Source organism: Martes martes (assembly GCF_963455335.1).
Source record: "Martes martes genome assembly, chromosome: 1".
Lineage (NCBI taxonomy): Eukaryota > Metazoa > Chordata > Mammalia > Carnivora > Mustelidae > Martes > Martes martes.
In genome coordinates, this window is record NC_137888.1 from 27741030 (window position 1) to 27768665 (window position 27636).

The 27636-nt window shown below is 35.5% G+C and overlaps 1 protein-coding gene across 2 annotated transcripts in view; it reads left to right on the forward strand.

Annotated features, from left to right (window-relative positions):
• The window catches only part of NRIP1 (nuclear receptor interacting protein 1), a 95967-nt gene that overhangs the window by 18324 nt on the left and 50007 nt on the right, over nucleotides 1–27636 (forward strand). The window contains exon 2 of one of the 2 annotated variants that reach the window (XM_080830367.1): nucleotides 349–430. The gene's annotated coding sequence lies outside the window, so the exon portion shown is untranslated. Of the gene's footprint in view, nucleotides 1–105; nucleotides 431–27636 lie in introns of those variants that run through there. The other variant, XM_080830368.1, reaches the window with a different exon arrangement.

The following is a 27636-nucleotide window of genomic DNA, read 5'->3' on the forward strand; positions in this document are numbered from 1 at the left end:
TTTCAAACTCAGTATTGACTACAGAATAATCCTAGTAGCTTTTATCTCAGAATTCCACTTCATCACCATTAACTTCTCACCTTGAGACTAGGTAATGGTGTTTGTATAGTATAAAGACAGTGTATTTTGGTAAATAATTTTGTAAGCAGATTGTTCATCAGATATGGTCAACAGCTATGCCTGAGGAAAGCATGTATAATGAAGAATATTTTTTATCTTACATCTTTTTTGTTATTTTTTGAGATAATTTATTTTAGTCAATGATTAAGATTCCATTGTAAAACATACCATTGAAATTCTTTGAGATAAGAGGCATTTGAAGTAATATTTATTTTTCTTAATTTTCAGGGAGTTTCTGGACTGTGAGCTATTTCAGACCTCTGTTCTCAGGACCCATTATTTTAACCGTCAGGAGACACACATCCGGAAGGTATTGTATTTTGTCTGTTGCTCCATTTTTTAAAAAAAATATAGTTAAGCCTTACCAATTATAGAAAGATTATTATGTTGCATTTTGTTATTTGTTTTTCTTTAAGTTTCAGATATTGGTTAACTAGTTGTTTGATGTTTGTAACAGAGGAGAGGGATATATTTCAGTGTTGGTAATTCTGAATTTTGTGTAAGTCAGTAAAAGAAAGCTGCTTTAGGGGGGTGGCTGGGTAGCACAGTTTGTTAAGCATCTCGCTCTTGATTTCTACTGAGGTTGTGATCTCAGGGTCATGAGATCAAGCTCCTTGTGGGGCTCGTCACTCAACAGGGAATCTGCTTGAGATTCTCTCCCTCTACCCGCCACCACTCTCTCTTTTTCTCTCTCTACAATAAATAAATAAATCTTGTTTAAAAATCTGGTTAAGTGGGATGCCTGGATGGCTCAGTCGGTTAAGCATCTGCCTTCAGCTCAGGTCATGATTCCAGGGTCCTGGGATCGAGTCCCACGTCAGGCTCCCTGCTCAGTGGGGAACCTCCTTCTCCCTCTGCCTGCTGTTCCCCTTGCTTGTACTCACTCTCTCCTCTCTCTCTCTCTGACAAATAAATAAATAAAATCTTCCAAAAAAAAATAAATAAATCTGGCTTAGATAGAAACAGTGTTGCCTATTTTAAGCACCTGAAGTATTTACATTTTACCTTTTTTCATATAGAACTATTTTAAAGAATGTTTTCATTTGAAAATGAGATATTGAAGGCACTTATTTATCTAAGACAGTGTGGAATATACATTAAATTAATCAGGCAGGGCTAAAGTCCTGCCTGCCTTTGACAACTCCACCTTGTAGTATAGGGATCAGCTGCCGTCTACATTTCTGCCAGTCTTTCATCAGGATCCCTGGACACCTGACTCTGCCTATGTCCATCTGCTAAGTTCCCTATCTGCGTTATCACGTGGTTAGATCAGTGTTGCATAATAATTCATCTGCTTGCAAAGCCTGAGTCTCAGACATGTAATGTATTGCTAGGAAGGAAGGAAGAAACTTAACCCATTTTATGTTTTTGTCTTTTGTGACCCCAAGATCCCATGTGGTTGCACCAAATTAGACTAAAGTCAGTGGTGAAAACAGTTCCTTTTAGCCTTATCCAAAGTTTCCTTCTTAATATCCACCTTTAAACCTCCCCTAAGTTTTGTGTTTTCCTAAACTTTCCTGCTCTCTTGCTTGAAATAGAAATATTTAATAAAATAATGTATTTCTTAAAGTTGTAGTGAATAGTCAACTTCTTTGAATACATGTTTTCTTTATTAACTGGATATTTATTACTTATATTCTCATGAGATAACACAGAAATCAGTGTCACAGATTTTCTTAATCACTTGTCAAACCATATGAATTCCTAGGATTGGTTACATTTACAGTCTTTTATGTTTCCACAGCACAATATATTGAACTTTTAAAGTAGTAACTTTCTGTGTTAAAAATTTTTCACCATTGACAAAGTGACGTTTTCTCCTTCCTCTTGTCAGTTATGAGAGGGAGGGTAAAAGTGAGTAAGAAATTTAAATAAAGACATTAGGACTATAAAAGAAATTAAAAGTGAACCCCAACTGTTAACTTTAATTTTGACTATTACCAGTGAAAGAAATGATATGATCAGAAACTCTGGATTTTGTGAAATTTAGTTACCTTTTTATTTGGGTGGAGGGGTTACTGGTATTTATTATAATTCTGGTATAATTAACACACAGTGTTATAGTAATTTCACGTATACAATGCAGTGATTTCAGCAATTCCATACATCACCCCATGTTTAACACGAGTGCACTCCCTAATCCCCATCACCTATTTCGCCCATCCCCCATCCACCTCTCCTCTAGTAACCATCAGTTTGTTTTCTATAGTTAAGAGTCTGTTTTTTGGCTTGTCCTTCTCCTTCTTTTTCTCTCTCTCTTTTTTTCCTTACTTGTTTGTTTTGTTTCTTAAATTCCACATATGAGTGAAATCATAATGATATTTGTCTTTCTCTGACTGAGTTATTTCAGTTAACATTATACTCTCTAGATCATCCATGCCATTGCAAGTAGCAAGATTTCATTCTTTTTTATAGCTGAATAATATTCCATTATATATTATTTTATATATACATACATATATATGTTCCTATGTGTATATATATGGCAGTTCTATTTTCAACTTTTTGAGGAACCGCCACACTGTTTTCCACAGCGGCTATACCATTTGCATTCAGTGAATACCATTTGCATTTACCAACAGTGAAAGAGAGTTCCTTTTTCTCTACATCCTCCCCAACACTTATAGTTTCTTGTGTTTTTGTTTTCAGCCATTCTGACAGGTGTGAGGTGATACCTCATTGCAGCTTGGATTTTGCATTTCCTGATGATGACTGATGTTGAACATCTTTTCGTGTATGTTGGTTATCAGGATGTCTTCTTTAGGGAAATGTCTTAAAAATGCCCATTTTTAATCAGATTATTTGTTTTTTGGGTGTTGAGTTGTATACTTCTTTATATGTTTTGGATGCTAACCCTTTATTGGATATGTCTTTTCAAGTATCTTCTCCCATTCACTAGGTTGCCTTTTAGTTTTGTTGATTGTTTCCTTCACTGTTGCAGAAGCTTTTCACTTTGATGTCCCAGTAGTTTATTTCGCTTCTCTTTCTCTTGCCTCAGGAGACCTATCTAGAAAAATATTGCTATGGCCGATGTCACAGACCTTATTGCCTTTGCTGTCTTCTAGGACTTTTATGGTTTCAGGTCTCACATTTAGGTCTTTAATCCATTTTGAGTGTATTTTTGTGTGTGGTATAAGAAAGTGGTCCAGTTTCATTGTTTTGCATGTAGCTGTCCAGTTTTCCCAGCACCATTTGTTGAAGAGACTGTCTTTTTCCCATTACATATTCTTGCCTCCTTTGTCAAGGATTAATTGACCATATAATTGTAGGTTTCTATCTGAGCTCTCTATTCTGTGCCATTGATCTGTGTGTCTGTTTTTGTGTTAATACCAGACTGTTTTGATGACTACACCTTTGTACTGTAACTTGAAGTGTGAGATTGTAATACCTCCAGCTGTACTTTTCTTTTGCAAAATTGCTTTGGCTATTTGGGGTCTTTGTACAAATTTTAGGATTTTGGGGGGTTACCAGGTGGCTCAGTTGGTTAAGTATCTGCTTTTGGCTCAGGTTATGATCTCAGGGTCCTGGGATCGAGCCCCATGTTGTACTCCCTGCTCAGCAGGGAGCCTGCTTCTCCCACTGCCAAGCCCCAGGCTTCTGCTCTATCTCCCTCTCTCAAATAAATGAATAAAATCTTTAAAAAAACTTTAGGATTTTTTTTTTTTAGTTCTGTGAAAAACACTGTTGGTATTTTGATAGGGATCGTATTAATGGTATAGATTGCTTGGGGTAATTTATTAAACATTTTATTTATTTATTTGACAGAGAGAGAGAGATCACAAGTAGGCAGAGAGGCAGGGGGAAGCAGGCTCCCCGCCAGAGCAGAGAGCCCGATGCGGGGCTCGATCCCAGGACTCTGAGATCATGACCTGAGTCGAAGGCAGAGGCTTTAACCCACTGAGCCACCCAGGCGCCCCTGCTTGGGGTAATTTAAACCTTTTAACAATATTTGTTCTTCTCATCCATGGAAAGTTATCTTTTTAAATTGAAGATAAGAGTGAACTATTACAATTAAATATTTGAAACAGACATTCAAATAGTTCATTAGTTATACAGAGGCTTGTTACACTTTTAAAGTCATGAATTATCCATTTATGAAAGTTTATCACGTAATCTCAAAATTAAGAGGATGTTTGAATAAAGTTGAACTGGTTATGACTTTTTATTAAAAATGCAAATAAATTCAGTTTAGTTGTAGGATTAAGTAAATTCAGAATAAGAATGTAAATTTTAAAAAAAAGAATGTAAATTCAAAATAGGAATTTGTTTTAAGTAATTCTTTTGAAACTAATGATACTTAAGGCCCCTTAAAAAAAAAGTTACTTTAAAAAAAAAAAAAACAAACTTTTACCAAGGTATAACTTCATGTAGTCAAATAGACACTCTTACTTGCTAGTTCGGTGATTTTTTTTTTCTTGTTACACATCAGCATACCCTGAGTAACTAACACCCTACTTCAGAAGGCTGTCTTTCCTAGTCAGTACTACCTCTACTCAACAGAAACAAATCTATGGCATTTTTGCCATGTGTTCGTTTTGCCTGTTTTTGACCTTCTTATGGGTGGAATCACGTAATACGAACTCTTGTGTTGGAGCTTTTCATCAGCATCTTGTCTCTGAGCATCATCGTGTGTGTGTCCTGTGTTCCCCCAGTTGTCTATTTTGTTGTGATCACACCACTGTTTATCCTTTCCACTGTAGATGGGCAGTGAATAGCTTTCCAATTTGGGGCTACAAATAAGGCTGCCATGAATTTTTTTTAGATCATTTGGTAGGAATAAGCATTCCTTTCTGATGAGTGTATGCACAGGAGCTGAACTACTGGATTGTGGAGCATGTGTATGTCTGACTTTAGTAGAAGGCATACTTGGAGTGCTCTTGAGGATATTTGGGAAATGTCAATCAGTGTATCTTTTTGTAATGACAGATTATACTGTGATACAGATTTATTTTTCTCCAATTTTGTGTAAACTCTAAAGTGTTTTTTTTTTTAGGAGAAATGAAATTTTCCCATCTATTAAAAATAAGTTGCCTGTTTTCTGATGCCATTACAGCTTGTATTTGATCTATGAAACTTAGATCTCTCCTAACCCTACTGAAGGAAAATAGGACGTAAAACCCTCCCATATATATTTACTACTGTGGAAATACTGAAATTTTAAATTAAATCAGACATTTTATACATGAAGCTTTTATCTTATTCTTGAATTTTGGGATACCTCTTGAATATCTAAAATAATACACTCTAGAGTCACAAAAAACTTACCTTAGCATTTGTGATGAATATTTCTTTCTACTTTTATCTGTGTTGTGGTTAATCTTTTCGGTGATCTAAAGTGAAATTATTCATTCTAGAACATAAGTACTTGAGAAATTTTTTGTCAGGTCTTTTTCTCAGTCTTGAGAGCAGTGATGTTCATTCAAAAGAAGTATAATGTAAGCTGCACATGTGATTTTAAATTGCCCAGCAGGCACATTAAAAAGGGAAAAAGAAACTGATCATTTAATAAAATTTTTTGTTTAACCCAATATCAGCAAAATATATTTCATTGCATAATTAATATAAAATTATGAGATATCTTACATTTATTTTCTTATAGTAGGCTTTTGAAATTCAGTGTATATTTTCACTTATGCCACTTCTCAGTTAAAACTAATCATCTTTCCTCTACATTGTTAGAGCTTGGAGTTGAGGCCACTGCCTGGCCAGGGAACTCGCAAGTGTAGTAGTGCTACATGAGGAGGGGCGAGTCTTTTGCTCACAAGGGGCTCTGTTTGGCCCAGTCAGTGAGTGTGATAGTAATTCTTGCTGCAAGTGTGTGTGTGTGTAAATATATATAAAAATAAAATTGAAAATTAAAATTGAAAAAATTTTAAAAAGGCAAACTAGTCCCTTTTCAAGTGCTTCATAGCCACATGTATCTAGTGGCTATCATATTGGACAACACAGCTATAGAATTACATCTTGGGTTTTTAAAAGACAAGGCTTTAGTCAATTTCATATCTAGTTATCCTTTAGGGGTGCTAGGTGGCACAGTCGCTTTAGCGGCCCACTCTGGGTTTGGGCTCAGCTCGTGATTTCAGGCTCCTGAGATCGAGCCTCCTGTCGGGGTCCACATCCGGTGAGTAGTCTGCTTCAGATTCTCTCTCTTTCTCACCTTCCTGCTCGTGCTGTCAGAAGCTAATATACCATCATTGAGTGGGTCTCAAACTGCCTGTTTTGCCTTCACTGCTGAAATAATTAACATTTTCTTAGGTTGAACATCAGATAAAGCAATTCGCCCGTGTTTAGGGAACATGTATGAAAAATACATATCTTTAAACCACCGAATCGAAATCTGTAACAGCAGATGAGTAATAGCTTCCACCTTACTCTGGGTTATATGATGGATAGAATTTTAATCTTCTTATTGTATGTTTCTTTTTTCCTTTTTTTTTTTTTTTTTTTTTTTTTGAAGCATGGCTGGTTCAATTTGAATGTGATAAAACTGAGTGATGTAATTCCACTATCTCCCACATAAAATAGGGCAGTTAAAAAAAGGTTATATGTATACATATCGGTGTACCTGTGACTTTCATCAGTTAGGATATTTAAAGGTTACCTACATTATGAGGGTTAATTAATGTTTCTTCATGCATATATTTGCCAAGTAGGATAAATCAAGACATATGCTACCTCATATGAACTTAGGTCAGATTTTACTACCAAATTGCCTTGCTTTAAGCTTCTTTAGTGTTCAGAATGTGGATAAGGTTCTGTTGACCTTTGAATATGGTCACATGTGGAGTCGTTGTGAGGGATAGGGCTCCTTGAGCAATACTGGCCATAATTGTATATGTTAGCTGTTATTTGGGATTCTAGATCCGAGGTAGCTGGTTTGCAGTCCTACTCACTAACTTTTTTTTTTTTTTTAATAGTACTTATACTCTTCCTTTTTAAAAGAAATCAACTTTACCTTTTTTGACATCCAATTCTAACAGTGCATGGTATTGGCTTCTTTTTAAAGATGAAAATCATTCCTCTGTTGAAAAGCCCTCATCTTTGTTGTGTAAAATTTAAAGTTCCTGTTCCTGTCTTTGCTGACCAGGCCATCACATCATCTTAACGAGGCCTTACCTGGCAACCACTCCACCCTGAGTGGAGGGCTTCCCTCTTTCCTTTCTCCACTTTTCTTTTTCCACAGCACTTATCACCTTTAAAACTACCATGACATAAAATTTTTTAAAATTATTGTTTATTATTTTCCTCTTCTAAAGTGAAAGCTCCCTGAGGGCAGGAATCTTTTTATGTTGTGTTCATCACTAATATATCTGAAAGAAGCAAGAATAATGCTGGGTTTTGGTTGGTACAGCTACTATAGAGCAGTGTGGAGGTTCCTCAAAAAATAAAGAACTACTATCTGATCCAGAGTCCTACTCCTGGGTATATATCCGAAGAAATTGAAATCAGGATTTTGAAGAGCTGTCTGCACTCCTGTATACATTGCAGCAGTATTCACAGTAACCGAGACATGAAAGCAACCTGGATGTCCATTGGCATGTGAATACATCAAGAAAATGCAGTATTTCCATTCCTTAAAAAAGAAAGAAATCCTGTCATTTGTGACAATGTGGATGAACCTAAAGGACATTACCCTAAGTAAAATAAGCTAGCCAGAAGCACAAATACTACACGATCTCGTTTCGGTGAGGACTCCAAAGTCAAACTCACAGAAGCAGAGAATAGAATGGGGGTTACCAGGAATTGGGAGGAAGAGGAAACCGAGGTTTTGGTCAAAAGGTGTAAACCTTGAAGTACGCAAGAGGAATAAATCCTAGGGATCTGCTGTATAGCACAGCACCTGTAGTTAGCAATACTGTATTTTATACATAAAAATTTGCTAAGAGGTAGGTCTTATGTTAAGTGTTCTAACCACACAAAAAGAGGGTGGAAAGCAACTTCTGAAGGTGTTGGATATGTTTATGACATTGACTGTGGCAGTGATTTCATGAGTGTGTGCTTACTTCCAAATTCATCAAGTTGTACAGCATTTTGTATATCAGTTATACTTTTAAAAAGTGTTGCTTGATGACAGGGATTTAGAAGGAGCTCATAAATATTTGTTGACTAAATATTTCTTGAATGCATGGACAAACTACACTTTTTTTCCACTCCTGGAAATTTGCCTTTAGGAATTTTCTGGGGGCAGGGAATATTTAAAGCAAGAAAAAAAGATCTTCAGTTGTATATATAATAATACATTTTGATAATTCGAATTCATCAAAAATATTTTATTCATCAACCTGATATGTATTATACCTCTGAAAGGTAACATGTAAATTATTATGGTCAGGTAATTTATCTTTTGGGCATTTATATGTGTATTTTTCCATTTGGGTCATAAAAATAATGTTGGCAATCAGAGAAATATATTTATAAGATACTTCTTCTTGTGAAATATAGAGACATACATTGTATTTTGGCATCTTAAAATTAGTATGAATCAAATAGACCTTGATAGTTTTGAAGAAATAATTTATATGTAGCAAAGTATAGATTGCCTTTCAACTTAGTAGACGTTTTCTAATTGTAGTTTTTAAAGTTTTATTTTTAGGTCACCTACAACAAATATCTTTAAAATAGTACAAAAATGTAATTAAAGACTTACATTAACAAATGGTGTATCCTACCTTAGAATACTTTGAAAGGAGTTGTTACAAGTGGTTTTTCCAGAACAGTATGGTATGTGATTATATCTCAATAAAGCTGTAAAGAATTTTTAAAATTTAAAAACACTTTTTAAAAACACTTTTTAAAAAAAGTTTTTTTTAAACACTTTTTAAAAAAGTGTTTCTTTCCAAAGTAGAATAGGCAACTTTATGCGATAATTTAAGCAGTTTTTCTTGCAAGTCTGTTTACAAGTGTTTGGTTTTATTTTATGCCTTTATTTATCAACCCATGATATATCTGACCATTTCAATAGTAATTTTTATGAGAACAGGAGGAATTATAAGTTTTGGTTTGTTTCTTTCTGCTTCCACTGCCGTTCTCCAAATTCAAGCATTCGTACTTCCTGCTTGCTAGACAGTTACTGCTGTCGCTTTCTAACTGGTCTTTCTGCCTTTTCCTTTTTATTATTCAACCCATTCTACATACTATAGGACAGTAAACCTCTCGGAAGAAAGTATTAATAACTCTGAACAAAGGCCTTTGCCTAACAAGGGAAAGGCCAAGTTCTATTTTTATCTGGCTCCTACTTCTTATCCCAACATCGTATTCCATTTGCCTGAGCCTCAGAGACATTAACCGCACATTTCTTCTGCCGCTGTCTTGTGATCCCTGCTCATTTTCGTTTACCAAAAATGCTACCTGTTCTGTGATTTGAATAATCACCCTGAAGTGCCCTCTTCTGTTCTCCCTTAGTAGTTGATGAGTACTGTTCACACTGCATTCATTTTATTCATCTCTTCTGCAAGATTGTAAACTTCTGAAGGGAAGGGATCCTATCTTTTATAAATCTGTGATTCGTAAAGCACCCAGCTTCAAGCCCTACGTGTATGGGGTGGGTGATAAAACGTTGATGAGACAGGAGCTCCAGGGTATATCCTGGAGCTTTAGAAACAATTAAGAAAAGGATACAAATTCATCATGTACCATGCTGCACAAGTTACTTAAGCTTAAGGTGCAACAATTTTTACATGTGATTCGTGTGAAATTTTACATGTGGTTAGAAATTTGTAGGTTCCAAAGTATGATCTAAGCATTTGTGATAGTTCTCAAACTGTGTTTTGTGGACTTTAAGTTTCTTTGTCTTCATGTAAAATACATAGAATGTTGTTTTAATGTTCCTTACCTGACTAATGACAAGATTGATTTGATATGTTAGCTGAATGTTTACTGTAATAAGTCTCTTTACCATTCATCTGAAACAAGAAAGAAAATAGAGATGCCTTTGGGAAAGTAATAAATTACCTGTGTAGTGAATGCAACAATTTGAGAGATGAATGAATTTGAAAGTTTTGTTAACAACTTCCCAGAATTGATCTTTAAGTCATCATATTGAATTAGGTGGAGTAAAAAAATTTTTTGAAGGGCATCATCTCCCAGATTTCCATAAGTTTCTCAAAGGTGACCCCATCCCTGTCAATTCTATTTCCTAGGAGTATTTAAAATTAAATAGCTTACCAGGCTAGTAGACATTCTAAATGGGACTGAAATCAGAATGATGAATTTTTTTTTTTTTTTAATGGGGATATAGTTCTGATGCTCAGAGCAGCATCTAGAAATGGAGTGAGTTTCTGATTTTTCAGGGATTTTTTTTCTCTCTCCCCCCCCCCCAAAAAAAATCTGGATATCACGTATATCTGGGTTATAGCTGTGGAATTAGTTCAAAGAAAGAGACAGGTTGAAGTTCCAGGGAGGAAATGGTTTTATAGAACAGCATCTTGAACCATGAATACAGTAACCACCATAGACCCTGAAAATAGGGGCCCGTATGGTCTCGTGTGTTTAAATGCTGAGATGCTGGTGACACAAATTGATAACAAAGACTGAGTTTGTAAAGAGGAGGCAGGGATTATGGTTTCTAAATCTTCCTTACTCGTGGTAAAATGTGATGTGCAATTTGGATACTATTCTTTTGGCAACTAAATAGGTTTGAGAAGTTAACCTTACAGGCCATCCAGGTATATTTTAGGTGGTTAGTATACAAAGCCCTTACTTATTGTATAGGTCATAATAGGAAATAGCCTTTTATTTTTTAATGGTGGTTAAATATTTGATCCTTCAGTGTTTTTTATTTGTTTGTTTGTTTTGTTTTTGTTTTTTATATTACAGACAAAAAATCTGAAGGAAAGTCTAAGTGTTTATCCTAATAGAAATGGATAAAACCTGACAGTGAATGGCTGTGAATTCTGGACAGTGAATGTTAAATGTTACTTTGACAAGTGTATTAAAAATATGTGCACGGAGTTTGTATTAATACTGAGTCCATGCTAATTTGCTATTTTCACAATAATTTCAGTAAATAAGAAATAGATAAATAACACTTTCATTTTATTTAAGTACTTCCATGGGTTTCTATTAAGGGTAAATAGTATTTGTTGGAAAGTTGCATATAATTTAAACCTAGTCTGGTGACCACAGAATGCTATTTTCTTAGCTTTTAAGTCTTAGCTTTTAAGTCTTAGTGTAACTTGAGAGAAGGCAGAAGTAGCTGTTTCTTTGTTTTATATATATATATATATGTATATATATAATATAATAAAAATAAAATAAAAAATAAAAATAAAATAAAATATATAATATATATATATATGTATATATATATATATATATAAAACCAAAGGATAGACAGTTGACCTTTGAACATGGAAGTTAAGGGTACCAGTCCCTGCAGAATCGAAAATCTGTGTGTAATTTTGACTCCCCAAAACTTAACTGCTAATAGCCTACTGTTTACTGGAAGCCTTCCTGATAACCATGAACAGCTATGTGTGTTACATACTGTAGTCTTATTCTTAATTTTCTTGTATTTCTAGGCTACATGGTTCTTCTGTTTTTTCAAATTGTTGCAGATCTCCAAAAAATTTTCCAATATATTTACTGAAAGATAGTGGAGCTACACAGTTCAAACTCGTATTGTTCAAGGGTCAGTTGCATTTCCTTTACTCCTTGTACAGATACCAAGAGTAGTCCTGTCATGGCCACAGTTTAATACAGTGACACAAAAAATGCTGGTCTTCGAGTCGCAAGTTTGATGTGTGAGCTGTAGCTCACCAAAGACTGTTTAACTTGAGCCTCAAGTTTCCCAATCTGTAAAATAAGGACAGAACCTCCATCAGAGGAATATTATGCAAAAAGTAAGGGAGAAAGTAAGTTTGTTGTCACCCTGTGAAATGTTCTAGAAAGATAATGTTTTATTGACAATACTGTTAATTCTGTATATTCCAAAAGAATTAAAATAGGTTTTTGGATGACGAATGTTGTACTCAATAGCACACCCTTCTAAATTAGGACCTCTCTTCCACACATTATGCATTCTTCTTTTTTTGCTTCTATTGCACTTGAGGAGTTTTCACAAACCCTGCTCCACGCTTTTGAACTCCTTTCAAGTTTGAACCCGTTACCATCTGCCACCTACTGACCCAGTTCTCTCTGCTTCCTTCAACTGTGCTCTCCCCATACACACTTGCTTATTTTTGTCGGGTGATTAAATTGGCCTTCATTTGATTTTTTTCTAAAGATCTAGATTAATACAGGGTTATAAACAGCAGCTCCCGAATGTGTGTGAACTATAAAGCAAGGTAGAGAGGAGCCAGTAAGTAATAATACTCTTTTCTCCCCCTAAGGAAGATAGTTGTCAGAGAAAACAATTGATAAAACCCGAAATGGACTTGCTTTTCTTTTCATTGTATAGTACTTAGAGGTTTGTAAAGTGATTTCTGCCTACATATCCAGGATAAAAAAGTTTTCAGTATAAAGTATTAGTTTGTAAAGTGACTCACCACGTATGCAAGCACTTCAAAATGCATGCCCTTAACTACCATTTGAATTTTTATAGGTTTGTAGTTTTGCTGACTGCAAGAAAATAAAAGGCCTAGTGCCAGTTTTTACTAGGTCAAGATTTATTTTAATGTATCAACATTTCCTCAACGTTGTGATACTTTAAAAAGTCCTAGAGATTTTCCTGCAAAAAGGCTTCACAGACTTTATTCCAATAAGGAAAATTCAGGGTGCTTATGCCATGGTAGTAACAAAAGCAGTATATCTGGTAAATTTGTTTACAGCAATTGCCAGACTATCCTAGAGATGTATTTTTGTTTAAAGAGGAAAGGACTAGTAATTATATTTGTACAGCTTCAGGCAGAGGAAATTTGACCTGTGATTTAGAAACATACTGTTAGTCTTTCATGAAATGATCAGCAGATGGGTTGACCGAGGCAATTGGTCTGACACTGTGGAGGCTTCTTTCGGTTGTGGTCTGTTCAATGCATTATAGGAGTGCACTGATTGAATTTGAATCCCAGGTCTACCCCATAACTGTTTATGACTTTGGGCAAGTCACTCCATGGCTCTGAAGCCTTAGTTTCTTCATCTGTAAAGTTGAATAGTATCTGTTTTATAGATAATGATTAAGTGAGATAATATATGACTTAGTATGATTGTTAAAAAAAAAAACAAAAACTGGCATCTGCTTGCCATCTACTTAATGGAAGTTAATTATAATGGCTGGGATTTAACCCTCCAAATAGTAGTTTTAAAAACTTGCATTTCTGGGGCACCTGAGTGGCTCAGTTGGTTAAGCCACTGCCTTCGGCTCAGGTCATGATCCTGGAGTCTCAGGATCGAGTCCCGCATCGGACTCCCAGCTCCACAGGGAGTCTGCTTCTCCCCCTGACCGTCTCCCCTCTCATGCTCTCTCTCACTCTCTCTATCAAATAAATAAAATCTTAACAAAAAAATTTGCATCTCTAACGAGTACACTTTTAGTTCGCCCGAGTGGCTCAGTCAGTTAAGTATCTGACTCTTGATTTCGGCTCAGGTCATGATCTCAGAGTCAAGCCCTTCATGGGGCTCCGGCTTAGTGTGGAGTCTCTGACTGAGATTCTCTGCCTCTCCCTCTGCCCCTCCCCATCCACTGTCTCAAATAAATAAAATCTTAAAAAAAAAAAAAAAAAGTACACTTACTACGATGAGCACTGAGTGATGTATAGAATTGTTGAATGACTATGTTATATACCTGAAACTAATATAACACTATGATAACTATATTGGAATTTAAAAACTTGCTGAAAAAAACTTGCATTGCATGTTGAGAGTCATTAAAGTATGGAAATATATTTAAGATTTCTTTAAAATCTTTAGGAAACCATGTTAGAGTCAAAACAGTGTTTATAACTAATGGACTGAATTTGACAAGGATTGAAACACTGGTGTCGTGTTTTGAACAAGTCTGAGTCCTAACTCTGACACCTGCTTTGTTGACTTTGGACTAATCATCTTACCTCCTAAGGCTCAGTTTTCTCATCTGTAAAATGGGGATAACTCAGTAGGGTTGGTTTTGAGAATTGAAAGACTGAAACCATAGAAAGCACTTAATGTTGTTCTCGGCACAGTAAGTTTTAGTTATTCTTGTTAGTCCATAGATACCCTTTTAAACATGGCCTTTCATACTTGTGAGAAATATAGACTGCATTTTTTTGACATAATAGTTAATGTTGGAATTCTGGAATTGATACTTTTTTTTTTTTTCTGTTTGTATCATGGAATAGTTGACTTAAGATAAAATACTAAAATAGTTTGAATCTCCTATTGTCCAGATAGCACTTAATTTATATTTGGAAAAACACACTTTTATATATCATCTGCTATGGTCTGAATGTTTATTTTCCCCTCAAAATTCATGTGTTGACATCCTAACCCCAAGAGAGATGGCATTAGGAGGTGGACCTTTGGGAGGTGATTAGATCATGAAGGTGGAACCCTCACAATGGGATGAGTTTCCATATAAAAAAGGCCTGAGAGAGATCCCTTTCTCTTTCTGCCATCCTTGGTGTAGTGAAAAGATGGCCATCTCTGCACCAGAAAGTAGATTCTCCCTGGATACTGTATCTGCATGTACCAGGATCCTAGACTTACCAGCCACCCAAACTGTGAGAAATCAGTTTTTGTTGTTGATCAGCCACCTAGTCCATGGTACTCTTGTTACAATCACAGCCTGAATGGACTAAGACAGTATCCATTTTTTTGAACAATTTTATGGCTCTGTACTTTTAATCCAGTCTTTATTCATGTTTCTGCTTTCCTTCCTGCGTCATTGCCTGAGAGTGACCCAAAGGAGAAGCACGGAAAGCAGGAGGAGGCAGTGTTATCAGTAGATGGTCAGCCTTACGTTGATCAGACATACTCACAGGACTAAAGTCCTCGGCTAAATTGATTCATGTATACTTTTTGAAGTATTACCAATAGAATAATTTTTATTGCCTTTTTACTATTGTGGAATATGTGGAGAAGATTTTAAAGGAAATCTCTACTTTTCCCACGATCCTTCAGTGATTTTTTTCGGAGTCATAATTCATCCAGTAATTTTTCAAAGTGGCAGCTAATAAAAGATTGGCGATTAAATAGTTACCATAGGGGCACCTGGGTGGCTCAGTGGGTTAAAGCCTCTGCCTTCAGCTCAGGTCATGATCCCAGAGTCCTGGGATCGAGCCCCGCATCTGGTTCTTTGCTCTGCAGGGAGCCTGCTTCCCTCTCTCTCTCTGCTTGCCTCTCTGCCTACTTGTGATCTCTGTCTGTCAGATAAATAAATAAAATCTTTAAAAAAATAAATAGTTACCATATATCATAGGCATTATATTAAGTACAGAGTTAAGTTTATCTTATAGAAAGTTTTTTGTTTGTTTGTTTTTTTTTTTTTTTTTTTTATCTTCTGTTTGGTGCCCTTTTTGTTTAAAGGAAGTTGTTTAATGGCATAGGGATTTTACATTTGTAGGAATTTTCTAAGTTTATAAGACCTTAATGAGGAAACACTCTAGTTTGGTAGGTTCTTACAGTGAGAACTTGAAAGAGTTAGAGTTTTGGATAGATAAAACTTTGGCTTTGTTACTAATGGTTTGGCTTTGAGTTAAAAACCAAAGCCTTATGACTATTAGCCCTTGTACTCAAACCATTACTGAATCACCAGATCCCCCTTCCCTGTAAATCTACAATTACTTCACGGATAAAAGGGTCCCCCAGCTGCCGTCCAGTGTGTGTACACACACAAAGGAAGTGTAATTATTTATGTTTAATTCATCATGTCCTGATTTTGTGTGGCCTTGAGACCTCCCATGTCCCTCCTTACCACCTAACTTCCTCTCTTTCTCCTTCCCTTCCTTCCTTTGGATGAGTACTGATAGTTCTGCAGAACCTGGTTAGGCAGATAGTGGTTTAGAGCACAATTCCCTACTTAAATTATTTCAAAGTTCTATATTTAGATTGCCTTTGCTTTGGTCATATGTTTCTTTTCAACTCTTAATTAAGAACACACTGTTTATAAATTAATTCCTGTGAGAAAATATGACTCATATTGAGAGATCTTGTTTTATTGTCATATGACATGTTCTGTAGGCATGCAGCATAAAAAAGGAGAAAAACACCTGACATCCATCTTCATTTTGTTTGATTAACACATTGCAGGAAACTGTGACTATTTAAAAACTTTTTTTCTGTGTTAATTAAAATACAAGTAATTAAAGACCTTACTAAAATAACTTAAACAATGAGGGATAAATATCCTACCCAACATGAAGTTTAAAATACAGGTAGCTAATTAATTGTCATAATAGTGTTATCAGGAACACACATGCTATTTTCCATTTTTCTACTCTGTTGTCTTGAATGTTCTGGTGATCTTTGGTTACAAGTTAGACATTTTTTCCATGCTACTTTTTTTTTTTTTTTTAAGTGAGAAAAACATTTTCTAGTAAACTCCATTGGCCATAATTGCCTCATATACCTATGCCTAAACTCCTGACTGACAGAGTAAACATTACTTGTCATGGTGGCTTGACCTAATCAGGATTCAGCTCCTAAGAGGAAGAGAGTGAGTGTTCTGCCAGCAAGTGAGAAGGGGAAGGTGTGTCTTTGAGAGGACTATCACGGTGGATGACACAACTAGAGAAGTTCACAGTTTTGTTGATTTCTGCAGGCTTCCTTATAGGATCACAAAATATAGGCAGGTATGCCTTGATTCATTCAGTGTATGTTTATTGAATATCTACTGTATTCCATTTATTCTCTGTCCTAAGGGTAGAGCAGTGACCAAAAAGGGGAAAAATCACTGCCCCTTTGAAGCTTACATTTTACTGATGAAACGGACAAAGAGTATACAACCGGTCAACTTCATGGTATCCTCCGAACCATGCCAAGAAAAAACTGAACCAGAGAAGGGAGCTTGGAAGGTTTGGGGCAGGGATGTATGAAATTTTAGATTATGTCCAGGGAACCTCTCACTCACAAGATGACTTTAAGTAAAGGCTGAGTCGAAGTGGTACATACAGCTCTCTGAGGAGAAGGGTATTCTAGTCGAAGCCCCTGTGGGTGAATGAGGGAGAGTCACAGGAAGTGAGGTCAGAGTGGGGTGCCACTAGACAGTTTTGAGCCAAGGGCTGACACAATAAAACGTGTTCACTGAATCACTTTGGCGGTTGTGTTAAGGAGAGCAAAGGGCATTAGAAACAGAAGTGGGGAAAGCCAATCAGGAAGCTATTGTAATAATCCAGGAGGGATGACGGTGACTTGAATGGGGACAGTGAGAAGTAGTTGGATTTTAGATATTTCCAAGGCAAAGCCTACAAAATTTGCTGGCAAATTGGATGTGGCCTGTGAGGAGAGGACAGGCATCTAGGATGCCAGCCAGGTTTTTAGAATGGAGTTGATATTATCTGAAATTAGAAAGAACAGGCACTCGGTCATTGACATGTTAAATCTGAGATGTCAGATAAACAATTTATAGATGTCAGATGGAGATGTCAAATAAACAGTTGGATATGTACATATTTTTAAAAGATGGATCAATATATATATTTTTAATAGGGTAACATTGGTCATTAATATAAATAGGGAATGTCTTTTAGAAGATAATAAATTTAAAAACAAAAACCATACGAGAGTAAGGAAACAGAGAAGTGAAGTGTATATGGGGAGGGTTATTTTATGTTCTGTTGGCCAAATACAGGGAGATATTGGAAGTAATCTTAAGATAGACCAATGAAAAAAACATTTATGCATTTATGCACTGAGCATTTATTTAGTGCCCAATATATTCTAGTTTCAGAAATTGCACAAGAAATATATTTATTCTTTCAATCAATACCTCATTCCTGAAGCCCCAACCTTTGTCAAAAATATGCATAAAAAGTAAAATGTACCACAAGGACCAATGGTGTGCATAGATTTAGTTTTTGCTTGTTCCCTCTATAACATGATGCAACAATTCCTCTAAAGGACGTCTGTTAACCAAGAAGCTATCGTCTCCATTCCAACTTCCTCAGTATTGTGCAGCCTATAGGTAAGACTCAGGCATAATATTCAGTAGTGATCCAAGCCAGGAAAAAGAATTGCTATTATGTACACACACACACACACACACACACACACACACACAATATATAATGTATCAGGATGAGTGGCTTTTCTTTTGAAGAGGAATTAGTCCAAGATGCCCTTTAACCAGATTTTCAGTCTGTGTGTATCACATAAAATGCTGAGAAGCACCTTATAAAATACCTTTTATATTATAGATAATAAATATTTAGATAGAAAATTTGATTTAGAGCATCATTAACATTTCTAACTTATTTTTAAACTTTTAAAAAATACTGTGCTGCATGAAGTAAGTGTTGCTTGATAATACGTGCCTTACCTCTAATGCAAGGTTGTTGAGAAAATTGAATTATCGTGGGTTTTGTCAGATCAAAGTATTGTATAATGAGTATAAGGAATTATTTATTGGGCAAAAAAATTTTGCTCTTTAAGGTAGGTTAGGCTTTTCTCATCACACTTTCCGCCAATCAGGATGAGTATATAACCATTAGCCTATAAGACCAATGAGGGGAAATGCTTAGGATTAGAGGGGAAATACTGTCTAGTCAGAACCTGAAGTATATTGAATTACTTCAGTTTGCCTGTTTCTCCTGTTAAGTAATTTATGCAACATGACCATCTCCCATGAAAGAGTTCTGCAGATTTGCAGTAATTAAGCAAGCATTTATGCTAGTTTTGAGACCAAATTGACAGTAGATATGAATTAGCCTCATTCTTTGGTTGACCGAGCTCTAGTTTTTATCTACAAATCTACCTTCCATTTCCGTGGAGTGTATCTCTTTATATGCTCCTTTGGTTTTGTTTTTGAAGAGGAGATTTAGGAAAATCTGTTCCCCAGCAGTTTAGCATTTGTTCATGTATGCAAGTTGAGATGCTTACCTAAACAATATTCTTATCAAAATAAAACTCTGTTTTGCGACAACGTGGCAGCTTATTTTTTATTATGCAATCAGGAATATATTTATATTATGAAGCATAATATTGAAGTGATCTACCAAGAATCCACCAACCGACATGGAACCAGAACTTGACTAATAAAGTATACATCTATCAGCATATGCCTCTTCTTCCCTGTGGCGCTGCCCTTACTGCCCTCCCTGACCCCCCGACTCCCCAGTCATTCTTCAAGTTTGTGTTTACCATTTACTTTTTAATAATACTGCTTTTATCACATGGGTCTTTAAGTAATATGCTGTTTAATTTTACTTTTTTTTTAAAGCTTTATAAAAATGGTAGCATTCTGCATAAAGTCTTCTGAGACTTGCTTTTGTTCTTTGTGTTTTTTTGAAATTTATTATCATATGTAGTTTGTAGTTCATTTATTTCACTGCTGAGTAATACTTCATTGTATGAATGTATTTATTTTCTTGTTGGTAGATACCTGGATTGTTGTTGCTGTTGGGTGTTTTTGTTTGCCTGTTTTTGGTATCTCTATATTGAGGTTGACGTATATCTGTACGTTGATACAGATATATTTTTGCTATTGTAAAAATAAAAATAAAAAGCATTGCTAATGTCTGCGTTCTTTTATATGTGTTCTGGAGCACATGTGTAAGACTCTAGAATACATACCTAGAAATAGAGGTGTAGAGAATTATGAGCATTATATGAGTATATTAATCAATTATACAAATTAATGCCAGTTGTTTAACAAATCATTGGGCCAGTTTAAATACCACCAATAACAACCAGAAGCTCCCAGTGAACCAAATCATTGCCAAAACTTGGAAATCTCAGGCTGCTTAACTTTTCTGAATATAGTAGCTACAAAATGACATCTTACTATTTTGCTTTTCTGTGATTGCCAATGAGATTGAACATCTTTTCATGTGATTACTCAACATTGGTATTTTTCTTTCATGAATTTCTCATTTATGTCTTTTGTCCATTACATACTCAAAACTATGCATTAAATATATTTGTTTTTTAGAATTTTAAATAACATAATAAGGAGGAAAATTTTTCCCCTGAAGACTTGATGTGATGCCTCATCACCCCTGAATAAATGAGTGTGTATTTCCTACAAACAAGGACATTGTCCTATAAGCCACAATAAAGCCATCAAAATCAGGAAATTAACATTGATGCATTACTACCATCTAATCCTCAGATCTCATTCAATTTTCACAAGTAGTCCCAATAATGTCCTTTATAGCAAAAGGATCTAGTTCAGAAGCACAGCTTGCATTTTACTTGTCACATCTTTTCAGTCTCCTTCAATCTGGAACAGTTCTTCAGTCTTTGTTTGACTTTCAAGACCTTGGCACTTTTCAAGACTCTGCTGTATAAGCCACTTATTTTGTAGAATGTCTCTTCCTTTAGGTTCAGCTGCTGTTTCCTAATGATTACGTGCAAGTTATGTATATTTGGCAGGAATATCACGGACATTACACTGTGTCTTCTCTTTGTATCTTGTCAGGTGACACACGATTTTCATCGTGACCCGTTACTGTGTATGTTAACTTGATTACGTGATTAAGATGGTGTCTGTCATGTTTCTCTACTGTGAAATTACTCATTTTTCCTCTGTGTTTAATAATTGTTTTGTGCAGAGGTACTTTAAAACTAAGTGACTGTCTCCTTCCCCATCAAGCTTTCATTTAATTAATTTGTATCAGTATGAGTTCATGATTCTGTCTTTTATTTAGTGAGCTCTGATCAGTAAGTGTTGTTCCTTATTTTGATGCTCACCTTGCCCCGAATTAGCCAGTGGGATTCCTTTAAAGTTGGCTTCTGTGTTCTTTTGACATGTCATTCATCAATCATGCTGCTACTTCCAATTTCATTCCTACACGAGAGTTTAGTCACGTTTTTCCCCTTTCTTTTTATATATCCCCTTCTCTAACAGTAAGAAACTTGCCTATCATTAGCCAAAATGTGTTTACTTAATTTGACCAGTTCCACTGTGTGTACTCAGTCTGCCGTATCCATCGCACCCTCCTGCCCAAATTCTCTTTAAGCTTGGAAGACCCTTCATGTGGAGGCCCCCTTCACCCTGTTTGGATTCCTACATTCCTACATGCACCTCACAGTGCCATCTTTTTATGGGCACCCTCCTGCCCCTGATCAGTCATTGACATCTGCTGTTAGATCACTGGTGGGCAGGTCCTGCTCCAACCCACACCACTCTGCCAACGCTTGGACTCTGACTCCCACACCTTACTTTTCCCTCCATTCCAGCATGGTACCAGCCTCATCCTGCTCAGGCCCTCACACCCCTAATCAGGGATACTTTTTTGTATTTTGCCTATTTTTATTTTTATTTTAAAGATTTTATTTATTTATTTATTTATTTATTTAAGTGAGAGGGAGACACTGCACCTGAGCATGAGCAGGGGGAGAAGCATCAGGAGAGGGAGAGAATCTCAAGCAAACTCCCAGCTGAGCCTGGAGCCCTACACAGGGCTCTGTCTCGTGACCCTGAGATCATGACCTGAGCTACTGAGCTATAGTCAAGAGTCGGAAGGCTTAACCAACAGAGCCACCCAGGCGCCCTTACATTTTGCCTAATTTTTTTTTTTTAGTTTTTATTTTTTAAAGCTTTTTTTTTTTTTGAAGATTTTATTTATTTATTTGACAGAGAGAGAGATCTCAAGTAGGCAGAGAGGCAGGCAGAGAGAGAGAGAGAGATGGAAGCAGGCTCCCTGCTGAGCAGAGGGCCTGATGCGGGGCTCAATCCCAGGACCCTGAGATCATGACCTGAGCCGAAGGCAGAGGCTTTTGCCTACTTTTAAATAAAATGTTATAGGATACACACACGTGTGCACACACACATATTCCGGGCACCGTAATTATTTTTTTTTTTAGGCAATGTGCTTTGTGGTATTGTAGTTAATCTTTTTTTTTTTATTTTTCCTTGTTGTGTCTGTTGATGAATAGAAGTTTTGAATTATAATGTACTTGAATTTATTAATCATATGCTTTATAGTTAGCCCTATTCTATGTCTTAAGTTTTAAATCTTCTGTACTCTGAATTCATAAAGGTAGTCTCTTATGTTATATTCAAAAATATTAAGGACTTGTATTCTCAACTTAAAATTTTAATCCCTCTCGAATTTATTTTTTACATGTTATGTAGGAGGGATCCAATTTCTTTTTATCCCCCAAATGAATAACCATTTCTTTCAGCACTGTTGAATGATTCGTTCTTCCTTCAGTATTCTGCAATGTTGTGACTTTTGTCAAATATCAACTCATGAAACCTTTTGAATTTCGATCGGCATTGCATTAAAATTAGTTGAATTGGGGGGAAAATTTTCATTTTAGGATACTGAGTCTTTCTATCATGAATATGGTATGTCCTGTTTATTTAGGTCGTATTTAATGTCTTCAGATAAATTTTCAAGTTAACTTTTATTCTTTAGGTACATTTTATTGTCGGATATTTTTTAAATGTTATTTTCTGTTTGCTACTGGTGAGTAAAAGTACAGTTGATTTTTTTTTTTTAAGTGTGGTTTTGTTTGTTTTTGTTTGCAAGATTTTATTTGTTTATTTGACAGAGATAGAGTGAGTGAGTACAAGGAGGGGGAGGGACAGAAGGAGAGGAGGAAGCAGGCTCGCCACTGAACAAGGAGCCGGATGTGGGATTAGATCCTAGGACCCCTGGGATCATGATCTGAGCTGAAGGCCCTTAACCCACTGAGCCACCCAGGTGCCTGCAGCTGATTTTTTAAAAGTGATTTATATTTAGCCACAATGAACTAAACGCTAACATACCTGTTTAGATAAATGTTAGACATGCACAAAAGCAAGTAAGATTAGAAGCTCAGATTTTTACTCTGAAATTACTTTTGATATACATTTTTTTAAATTTATTTATTTGACAGACAGAGATCACAAGTAGTCAGAGAGGCAGGCAGAGAGAGAGAGGAGGAAGCAGGCTCCCCACTGAGCAGAGAGCCCGATGTGGGGCTTGATCCCAGGACCCTGGGATCATGACCTGAGCCGAAAGCAGAGGCTTTAACCCACTGAGCCACCTGGGTGCCCCGATATTTTAATAAATCCTACATTAACAATCATTTTTTTTTTCATATGGGACGCTTCACGAATTTGCATGTCATCCTTGTGCAGTGACCATGCTATTCTTCTCTATATTGTTCCAATTTTAGCATATATGCCGTCTAAGTGAGCACAGTAATCATCTTTTTAAATAGGTTTATTGAGATACAGTTCACATACAATAAAATTCACCCGTTTAAAGCATTCTTTATAGTCACACAAGTATGCAGCATCACTGCTATCTAATTTTTGAATATTTTCATGATCCTAAAAAGAAACCCTATACCCATTATCAGTCACTCCCCATTCTTATCCTTCCCCACTCCCAGCTCTGAGGCACCTACGGATCTATTTTCTGTTTCTGAATTTGCCTGTTCTGGACGTTTTACATAAATGGAATCATACGGTACATGTTTTTTTGTGACTGGCTTCTTTCACTCAGCATAATAATTTCCAAGGTTCATCTGTGTTGTAGCTTGTATCAGTACTTCAACCCTTTTTGTGGTTGGATAATATTTTCTTGCTGAATGTATCAATATTGTTTATCCGTTCATCTGTTGATAGACACCTAGACTGTTTCCAGTTTTTGGCTGTTATGAATAATGCAGTTATGAGCATGCATATACAGATTTTTATATGGACATAAGTTTTCATTTCTCTTCTATTTATACCTAGGGGTTAGAATTTCTGGGTCATATGGTAATTCTGTGTTTAACTTTTAAGGAACTGCCAAACTGCTCTCCTTAGCAGTTGTACCATTTTACCCTTCCACCAGCAATAGATGAGAGAGGTGAATAGTCACCTTAAAACTACTTTTGCATTCTCCAAAGAGTAATTGTTATACATTAGGCTTATCTTTAATGGTGATTATTATTTTAAATAATGGGAGAAATGGCAATTTATTTTTACATCGGATTCATTTTAAATGAATTTAAATGAATTAAAATTCATTTTAAATGAATTGAGAAACACTCATTTATGATCCTATGTAGAATATATCCTTTTAATTTTTTATAGCCTTATTGAGGTGTAGTTAAGTACTATATACGGTTTACCCTTCCTAAGCATCCAGCATGATGAAGTGCAACCATCACCACAGTCCAATTGTAGAACATTTTCCTCACTCCATAGGGGTCCTTCATGCTTGTTGCAGTCAATTTCTGTTCCCTTCTCCTGTCCCAGGATATGATCTACTTTCTCTCTAATTAATTTTGGCTTTTCTAGACATTTTACATATAAATGGAATCATATAAATATGTCTTTTTATCTAGCTTCCTTCGCTAAGCATTATGTTTCTTAGTTTTATCCTTGTTGCATGAATTATTAATTTCTTTCTGGGGTATTTTTTGTTTGTTTGTTTGTTTGTTTGTTACTACTTTTTGCTTATCCCTTTACCAGTTGATGGGTATTTGGGTTGTTTACAGTTTTTGGCTGTTACGATTGATGCTGCTATGACCATTTACATACAGTGACAAATGTTTTCATTTCTCTTGGTTAGATACCCAGGAGTGAAATTGTTGGGTCGTGTGGTTAAGTCTATGAGTAGGCTGTTGTGAAACGGCCAAATTGTTTTCCAAAGTGGCTGTGCCATTTTATATTCTCATCAGCAATGTATGAGGGTTGCAATTTCTTCCTATCCTCCCAAACTTTGAATTTTTCAATTTTAAAAATAATTATGGCTATTCTAGTGAGTTGTGTAGTGGAATCTCATTGTGGTTTTATTTGTATTTCTCTATTAGGTAATGATAAGCACCTTTTTATATGTTTACTTAAATATTAATGCATCTTTGGTGAAATAGCTTCATAACTTTAGCCCATTTAAAAAAATTATTTTATCTTCTTATTCTTCAGGTCTGAGGGTTTTAATATGTTAGACACCTTTTCTTTATCATTTGATTTGCGCATATTTTCTCTTATTTCGGGACTTGTCTTTTACCTAAATTATGACTTTTGAAGAATTTGATGAAGTCTAATTTTTCCATTTTTCTTGTTTATTTTTTAATAGACTGCACCTTTGTTGTCATATTTAGAACTCTTTCCCTAACTTAAGGTTACAAGCTTTTTTCTATGCCTCCTAGAAGTTTTGAAGTTTTAGTTCTATAATTCCCACTATGGTCCATTTAAAGTTATTTTTGTGTATGTTGTGAAAGATTGACACTTGTCTATTTTTGCATGTGATTATTGACCTGTCCCAGCATCATTTGTTGAAATTCAGATGACCATGAATGTGAGAGTTTATTCTGGGCTCTATCCAATTTCATTATCTGTATGTCTGTCTTTATGCCAATATCACACTGTGTTGATTTTTATAGCTTTATAGTAAGGTTTGAATTTAGGTAATATAAGTCCTAAAGCTTTAATCTTCTTTTTCAGAATTGTTTTGGATATTCTAAATCCTTATTTAGATTTTATATATGTCTATATATGATATATAAGATGTTTTATATATGTGTGTGTGTGCATGTATATATTTCATCTTTCATATATATCTTAGAGTCAATTTCATGTGTATCTTAGAATCAGTTTCTACCAAAAAAAAAAGCTATGGTGGTATTTTGATGATGATCAGCATGGGGAGACTTGCCATCTTTTTTTTTTTTTTTTTCCGCTAAGAATGTTTTAATTTTTTTTAAATTTTAATTCCAGAATAGTTAACATACATGTTATATTAGTTTCAAGTGAACAATGTAGTGATTCAACAGTTCCATACATCACCCCATGCGCATCACGACAAACGCACTTATTAATCCCCATCCCCCCGCTCTGGCAACCATCAGTTTGTTCTCTGCAGTTAAGAGTCCGTTTCTTGGCTTGTTCGACTCTCTTTCTTTTTTTTTTACTTACTTGTTTATTTTGTTTCTTAAATTCCACATAGGAGTGAAATCCTATGGTATCTGTCTTCCTCTGACTTATTTCACTTAACATTATACTCTGTATTTCATCCTTATCTTTTCAAATGACAAGATTTCATTCTTTTTTATGACTGAATAATATTCCATTATATGGAATTCCATTATATTTTATATCTAGATATATAGATTTATATATTGCAGCCTTTCTAAACTTTCTTAGTAGCTTTTTTGTAGACTTCCTGGAATTATCTACATAGAAGATAATGTTGCCTGTGAAGAGTTTTAACCTTTTTTTTTTCCGATTTATGTGTCTTTCTCTTCCTGGTCTTACTGCAGTGAATAAACTTTCTGGTCCAATAGTGAATAGTGGTGTCTAGAGCAGGCCTCTTGCCTTTTTACCAGGATTATAGGGCAGTAGGACAGAGCATTCAGTCTCTCACCATGAAGTATGGTGTTAGTTGTAGATGTTTGTCTCAGAAAGGAAGGGTTGTTTTCACTCTGAAACAATCAATTATGTAATATATCTTATTAATAGAATAAAAGAACAAGAGCCTCTTAAGTACCTCAGTAGATGCAGATAAAAGAAAATCAGGGAAACAGAAAACAAAATAAAGAGTTTAAACAAAAGAAGAGGTAGAGGGGAAGCTACTTTATGTAAAGTGATGTGGACAAGCTTCTCTGAGGAAATGACATTAAAACTGATTATCTAGACAACCTGAAGGTCCTAATCAGGCAAAGAGAACATACATGAAGGGTAGTTCAGCATCTGGCATTGTTCTTGTCTTGTTCACTTTATAATTCCGACACCAAGCACCCTGCCTAGCTCCCTACAATTTGTTCAGCTTAACAGATAGTTGAGTGTCTTGCTTTCTTAGCCTCACATTCATTTTGCCATATCTGTCATTAAATATTCTTTGAAATTATGTATTTTGATGATCACATAATATTCTACGGAAATACTATATTTGTATAATTATAACAGTTACTTAAATGCTTTCTTATTCATAGAAATGCTTCCTATCTTCATGATCCCAAACATCTGGGAAATACAGTTCCACCGACTTGTATTTAAGACTGATTTACTCATTTATTAATATAAAACAGTCTTAAGATATTAATCTATGAGAATAGTTTCTTTAATATTACCTTTTGCCGACTTTTATTTAAATATTCTTTTAATTTATCTTTCATGTGATCGTGTTGGCTCGAAAGGGTTAAATAGTGCTTTAATAGAAACTAGTCATTAAACTGTTGTAGAATGTGGCAAAATATCAGACACAAATTTTGGGCTCTGGATATCTTTCCTTTTACGTGGAAAGTATAGACTCATGAACTTCATATACCATTGCCAAGTGTTTTGTACTGCCTTAACTGAGACCACTGTAGGTGGGTTACACTAGAGAAAAGTCAGATGTCTCTTCCAGAGAACTGCCAAGGCCCCATTTTTGTTGCAAGTAAAATATACCAGAGTTTGAATTCCACTTTAAGCTTTTACTGGTGTTTTGATTTGGTGCCACTTAAACTCAGGTTCCTCATCTATAAAGTGGGGTTGATGATAGTCACCTCATAAGATCGTTTTAAAGATCATGTATATAA